The 7587-nt window shown below is 33.9% G+C and overlaps 1 long non-coding RNA gene across 1 annotated transcript; it reads left to right on the top strand.

Moving 5' to 3' along the window:
* Window positions 1-2542: 2542 nt before the first annotated feature.
* On the top strand, window positions 2543-3423 carry LOC139086886 (uncharacterized). Its single transcript, XR_011544079.1, has 2 exons — window positions 2543-2772; window positions 3157-3423. It is a non-coding gene; the product is annotated as an uncharacterized lncRNA (long non-coding RNA).
* The last annotated feature ends 4164 nt before the right edge of the window (window positions 3424-7587 follow it).

Below are 7587 nucleotides of genomic sequence, written 5' to 3'. Positions count from 1 at the left end.
AGATGTCGCCTGAAGCTGACTTTATCTCAAGGGTCAGACACTCCAAAAGTACAGTACTTTACTTACTGTACTTGTTGAATTTATATGAAAGTACAGTAAGTACAGTACAATACTTACAATACTTACTGTACTGTATCAAAAGTACAGTAAGTATTGTACCACAATACTTGTATTATCATTTTTTAAGTCAAAAAGTGATAATTCTAAAATTGTCACAATTTTAACTGAAATTTAATTAAAATAATGTTTTTCAAAGTTTTTCACATATAAGAAAACTGATGTACTTTTTCATTTTTAAGAATTTTCCAAATTAAATTCATCAAATTGAGACAAAATTTGATTTTTTTGAGAAGTATTTCAACCGAAATATGAAAATGGAATCCAAATTCGGCTTTGGGCGATAATCCCTGTATGAAAATCGACCAAATTCGGCTTTTCCGAGTAATTTTTTATCCCAAATATGAAAATCGAAGCCAAAGGCTTTTTCGGGTGATTTTTCATCCCAAATATGAAAATCGAAGCAAATTCGGCTTTTCCAAGTGACTTTCCCAAATATAAAATCGAAGCCAAATTCGGCTTTTTCGGGTTCAAATAAGACGATCGAAGCCAAATTCGGCTTTTCCGAGTCCAAATATGAAAATCGAGACCGAATTCGGCTTTTCCGATTCATCCTAAATAAGAAAATCGAAGCCAAATTCGGCTTTTCCGAGTGATTTTTTATCCCAAATATGAAAATCCAGACCGAATTCGGCTTTTCCGGGTTATTTTTCATCCCAAATATGAAAATCGAAGCCAAATTCGGCTTTTTCGGGTGATTTTTCATCCTAAATATGAAAATCGAAGCCAAATTCGGCTTTTCCGGGTTATTTTTCATCCCAAATATGAAAATCGAAGCCAAATTCGGCTTTTTCGGGTGATTTTTCATCCTAAATAAAAAAATCGAAGTCAAATTCGGCTTTTCCGAGTGATTTTTCACTCTAAATATAAAATTCGAGGCCAAATCAGGCTTTTCAGAACGATTTTCCATTTCAAATAAGAAAATTCAGGTCAAAATAAGAAGAAATAAATTAAATTCAGATTTGAGTAGTTATTTTTAGTTATTATATGAAAACTAGGTAAAAAATTACAATAACATTCATTAATTTCACATAGTTCACAAAGAATTTAACAAAATAATCCTTAGAAATTTACATATAATTACAGTAAGTACAGTTAAATATTTAGACTTATATGAAAGTAAGTATACAGTATAATACTTAAAAACTGTACTTGTTAAAGTACTAAGTATTGTTTACCTACTTTTACTGTACTTGTATGAAAAGTACAGTAAGTACAGTAAGTACAGTACTGTACCACTGGAGTGTCTGACCCTTGCTTTATCTCCCAATCCCAAGTGCAACACTATCTGTATCAACAGTCTACATCCAATAGTTCTTTAATCACCAAAATGCTCTCTTTTCAGAAACCTTAATTATTGCAACGTCTACAGGTCGACTTTTGGGACTTATGGGACTTATGGGACTCCTCACGACAACTTGACGGCTGATAACGACACATTTTTGCGGCGAGAATGCGGATTCCCCTGTTGTACCGCTTGTTAATTGTCCTTCATTTCATAGGATTACGTCGCAGCATTAGAAGCCTCCTCAACATTCTTATCCAAACTACCCAAAAAAATATAATAATCAAATTCCCATTCAAATGACGATTAATCCAAAAAAAATGATCCAAAACTAACTTCCTAATGACCTCCCAAATGAAACAAAAAGTAATAAAAAATATTCATTTAAAATATATATCCAATAGATTTTCATTAAAGTTAAATTACATCGATATTGAAGAAAATCTGTTACTACGTATTGATTTCATTTTCTTAAACATCTTTTATGTCGATAGAAATATATCCTGCTGTATCATTACGAAGAGTGTTTTTACTAAATCCACTTTAGAAAAGAAATAGAATGAAAATGAAGAGAGATCTTGAGTTTATTTAGTCCCAGCAGTAGAACAATCATAACACTCGAATCGGCTAGACAAAGACTTACATTGAAAACAGATCTAGCTTTGAGAATGGTGAAGATTTGATAAGAATACATTGTTAAAGCTTTGTTTAACTTTAACTGGAAGTTGGGCATGTGAGTTGTTTTAAAGATAATCCCTTACAGGCAAAGAGACTGCTTTAAGGTAACGTAGTGGTCTTTTTGAGACTTGTAGGCTTACTCTTTGCCTGCTAGGACTGACAAACACAGTGCTTTACTTCTTGTTACAATGCAAGCGTTAGCGAAATGCTTTTATACTTCGTATTGATCGTAGCTCGATCAAATGGCATGACATATGACCGCTACACTAGCGCAACTGTGCCATTCAGCTATTAAACACCATATCCAACCCTAATAACCATCATAACATCAAGTAATAACATTGATATAACATTCCATGACGTCATATCACCACATGACAATTTTTGTTTGTAAATTTTTATCAAAGCTATCCCAACACATTCACATTTTCACATGATAAGAACCTACAACAGTGTGCAGTCTATAAATTAATCATAATTTTGTGCAGCCATAAAAAATAATATTATTTTAATAATAAAGATGAAATGTTCAGCATGTCGAAATAATGAATGTGAAAGTTATTATCATAATCGTCATCTATGTAGAGGGAGTGTGGAAGGGATTGATTGCTGTTGCAGCTGTAGAAGAACTGCATTAGGAGTTTTCTTTTCAACTTTTGTTTCTTGTGGGTTTGGAACTGCTGCATTTATTGGTAAGTTGAATATTGATTGATAAAGACAATATTAAGCCTGGTATTGGTAAGGGGTCGGGCAATGCGTAATAGTAAATGTTCCTAATTGAGCCAAGAGGCTGTAAGCTTCAGGAGCCATATAAGCTATGGCTGCAATACCGAGCAACACAAATGACCGCAGTCGAGTTGATTAATCGATCCAAAACTCGGTACAAAGCCGACGTGACTCTTAAGTTGTGCCGGATTCAAAGCATATTCATCACCTAGTCAGAATCATGTCAGTCTGGGACTGGATTTTTGATCTATTAGCCGATTTAACCCTATTAGTCATATTAAGCCTAATAAACTCAATTTTAAACTTACTAACTTTCTAACATCCAAAACCCAATCTCATCTCATTCCCAGCTGGATCCAGAGCACTAAAACATACAGAAGGATTCATTTATGAGCTCGCATGCGGTGCACTGATAGGTGGAGGACTTGCACTAATCGTATTACAATTCCTAAAGATCATAACAACTGAATGTGTATCATACATGGAATCAGCACATAAATTTTCAATAGGTGCTGTAGCTGGAGCCATCATAGTTCCGATTCTACAAACAAAGTCATCAAAATTGACACTTAAAGCTATTGATTGAATTAAAATAAAGTTTGTAGATTATTTGAGAATTTTTGAATCAAATTTAAACTCACCTTTAGCATATCCTCCTATACAGCCATAAAAATCAAGTACATAAATTAAATTAAATGAATTTGCAGAAAAAAGAGTGTCGACAATATAAAGAATAAGAAGTCTTTTGTGATGATCGTCTTAAGTGAAAATCCTCGTGATGATAAAAAAAGAGCGACAGATATTATTCTATCTGATTTTTATTGCTCCCGTCCAGCGCGCATACTTTTTTGAATGGAAAATCTTTCATTGCTTTTCCATTGATTTTTTTTATTCTTTCATTCTTTTCGTCTTCCTCACAATTTCAATTAAAGACCATTTTTTACGACATTGAGTTTTAGATATTGAAGCGAGAAAAAAGAACAGTCTAAGGAATCATGAAGAGGAACAAAAAAAAATTTTGCGATACTGAATGCGGAGAAGGAGGAAAAAAAAGTGAATGAAGTATTTATTGAGGTGGAGGAAGAAAGGAACAACTTTCTATGGAATTTCATTAAAATGATGAAGACCGGTAGTGAAAAATTTTGAATATGTGGCATAAAAAGCGCATGGAATTGGATTAAATTTATGTGAATTTATGATCTTAGGTTAAGCTATTCTGGTGATCTTGTCGATACCCTTCTGAGACTGGTTAATGCTATTTTTAGACACTAGATTTCAATTTTCTCAACATTAGTGTCAATCTAAAAATTCCTTATCATAGCAGGAAGAAACCATACGACTGAAAATTTGGCCGGAGGACAGCATCATTCTGATCTGAGGTCAGATTCTTTGAAATCTGTCCTCAAACTAGAAACTGGTCAAGCTGAGACTGGATTTTTGATAATTTTTAAGACAATTACAGCAGTTTGTTGACTAATTGCAGCCTGTTTCACTTGAGATTATATATTTTTTCACGTTGTCACCTAGAATGATTCAATTTCTATTCAGAAGATGATCCAAAAAATAAAAAATGCAATTTTCCTGATTTATATATTGAATGAATTCAGGGTCTAGTTTCGATTTTCAAGTGGTATAACATGATACTCTTAGGTTTGTTCAATCTCTGGCTCAATCGATGCTCCATTCGCAATAGTAAATCTTGTTCCTCAGCTCTACACTACGCTTCGGGTTCCTCCTTCGGATTCTTCAATCAAATGTGGTCCTAGATATTCAATTCTGGCTTAATCTCAGCCCATTAAGCAGTTGGAAGTTAGGGTTTCTCAAATTCTCGATTTTGATGAATTTTCGAGGCCGAGACCGAGATTGAGATTGCAATGGAACTTTGTGAAGTCTTTATTTTCACAAATCTCAAGATCTAGACTAGAAAAGTCTTGGTTCCGGTGACGAGAGCCCTTGGAAGTGTCAAGATTTGAACCGATGGCCTTCGAGTTAATCTACCAAACTGGAGCCAAGGATCTAATCAATAACTTCATATGGACACCTTACTGATATGACTTCAATTTGACTATAAGCTTGCTTAAAACCAAAAATTTCCAAGAAAAATGAACAAAATTGACAAATCGATCAAAAATCAACAACTTTACTACAAAATCAAGCTACAAAAATTTTTCCTTTAGGAAATTTAAAACATGTTAAATATTCGATCTATAATACCACGAAAAATGTTCTCATCCCATTCCATAAACGATGGAAAAAAATTTGACTAACTGAGGATGGCAAAGCGGCAAGCATACTTATGAAAAGATTTCAGCTTCTCTTTTCAAATCAAATTCTTTCGGTCAATGTAAGGAAAGATGATAGATGGAATCATTATGCATGTACACATGTTTCCCTTCGATCTTATGCTTATCCACACAATTTTTTGCTTTTGTTTTTCTCCCATGACGGAATGCGTCGATGGAATTTCGTCTTCCTTATCTCGACGCACATCAAAGAAACTTCATGTCATGTAAATATTTAAAATAACAAGCATTTTCAGAGATTTTATAGCTTTACGTTGTAATGAAGTCAATCGTGAGATTATTTAGATTTTTTTTACAATTTAATCCATCAAACTTGTTTATTCACTTCCCATTCCCATCATGCTGGCTGTGGATTTACAAAGGAAATAGAATTTACCTTCAAATTTTCTCAATTTTTAATGTATTCAGCGAGATTCAATGATTCAGGATATAAAGAAGAATTTCAGTGCATTTTAAAAGGTATCAGTAACCACAGAGGGAACAAAAAATTATTGAGCAATGCAGGATAATTTTTTGAACAAAGAATATTCAACCACTTCCGTGCTTACAACTGAACAGACAAAGATCATGTTTAGGGACGTATTCAAGAGGCTGCTTTAAGTTGCTTTCTTTGAACAAGTTGATTTCGGAAATGGTTAGTTGTAAGGTTTGCCATCCATAGCCTGATTGTGTAGCTGCCATCCAAGGGTGTGCCAAGATGGAGCTTGGCTTGAGCCTTTGGTAAGCCAGGATGGCCCATGCTGCCAAACTTTTCTAGATGTTGGTTGGATAAGTTGTACTCTATTCTTTAATACAGTCTATTTTTGGGAAATCACCATTCAACTAAGTGTTTTGGACAGGCTTTAACGATATAAGGGAACACTACTTCGCTTCAGCTCCGGCAAGATTTCCTTAGCGACCAGGGAATACCCAAGAAGAATTCACTGACATGTTTTCTAAATTTTGGTGCATGACTTTGTTACAAAGCGTTTTGGTGATGGAGCGGGGGTCAAAAAAATTGTTTTAGTATTAGGTTGAGGGACTGACAACTCAAGTGACGAGTGACAAAAATGACAAACTTCGTCATTAGAGCTGGCCACCCACTAAATTGGGTAATTTCCAAATGTTCTCAAATAAGGAAATTCTCATATTCGCTCATATTATATTATAATTTTCTATGAATTTTAAAGCACATGCATTCACACAAATCCAGAGAAATATTTCCAATTTACAGTCAAAACCGTGATGTGTGTAAGATAAAACCATTCAGATCAGGGTCGTATCTAGGGTAGGGATTGATTTTGATGGATCTCAAAATTTAAAATAGGATTTTTTAATCTTTTGCATCAAAAATCTTAGAAAATTGAAAAAAAATTCTAAAAAAGGCTGTGAAAGAGTGAACAAGTTCCTCAATGCACCCCTGCATCATCCTCAGATTTTCCTCACATCTCTCCCCACAATCGAACGTTTCAGTTTCCGCACAGAAGATCACAACATGTGAAATTCAATCGCATATATATTCCCAACTCTCTATTTTCCTATTTCCTTAGATGCACACAAAAAGAGAAAGAAGAAAGAATATGAATATATGTAGGTTTTATCTTTGCATTTAAGAGAGAATTGCATTATGGCAAGGAAATATTAGCTTTCTTTTGTGTTGAGACTGTATGTAGGACAAAATGATGGAATATCTTTCTACTTCAATTTCCTTTTACTAACCCTCAAAAATACATATTAATACGATGCATGAATTCATATCTTCTCTTTTAAGCCCCTCCGAATTCTGTTGAATTTCGCTTTATAATATCTGATGCCTGTACGTAAGTCTGTGCAGAAATATTCACCAGAAATAAAAAAAATCATCTCGAATTTCCCAAAAGATTCTGGGTTGTAAAAAATAAAATCGAGATGGGAATAAGAAGTAGAAAGTAGTAAGTAAGTAAAAATGTAAAATGTGGGTGGAAGGAGGAACATGCGATGATATCGAATGAATGAAACATTAATTCTAATGCTCTAATGCCGTTTTGTCTTTACTGAAATTACCCAGAAACAATTTCCAACCATATTAACGAAATATATCGCTTAACGAATATATGGTGCTAACAACTTATATGTATGCCTTCGAGGCACATACGACGATAACAACGATATGAGAAAACTGGTTGGTGAATTTTTTGTGGATGATTGTGGGGGGTTTCAAGGAGCATTTTTTAGTGACAAATTACATACTTGTAATATTACTATTAAAATTCTAGCTCAAATTTCCGTGACATAAATACGTTAGAATCAATCATCATCTGGACATTTACTTGCCATCAACTAGTTATCACACATTTCTGTATTGATTGTAAATACAAAGCTAAAATAGTGAATTTAGTGATTGAAACCTTGAAGCTTGACTATGTGTGGTTGCCAAATAGAGCTTTGCGTCGTACGGGCTTGTACACTGCAGAAAGTAATGTTATAAGGGGAGTAATTTGGATCCAACATTATATTGTG

Source organism: Chironomus tepperi, unplaced genomic scaffold (assembly GCF_022539635.2).
Source record: "Chironomus tepperi strain 1889 unplaced genomic scaffold, CSIRO-AGI_Ctep_v1 contig_89, whole genome shotgun sequence".
NCBI classification, from domain to species: domain Eukaryota; kingdom Metazoa; phylum Arthropoda; class Insecta; order Diptera; family Chironomidae; genus Chironomus; species Chironomus tepperi.
This window is presented reverse-complemented; position numbering and strand designations above follow the sequence as displayed.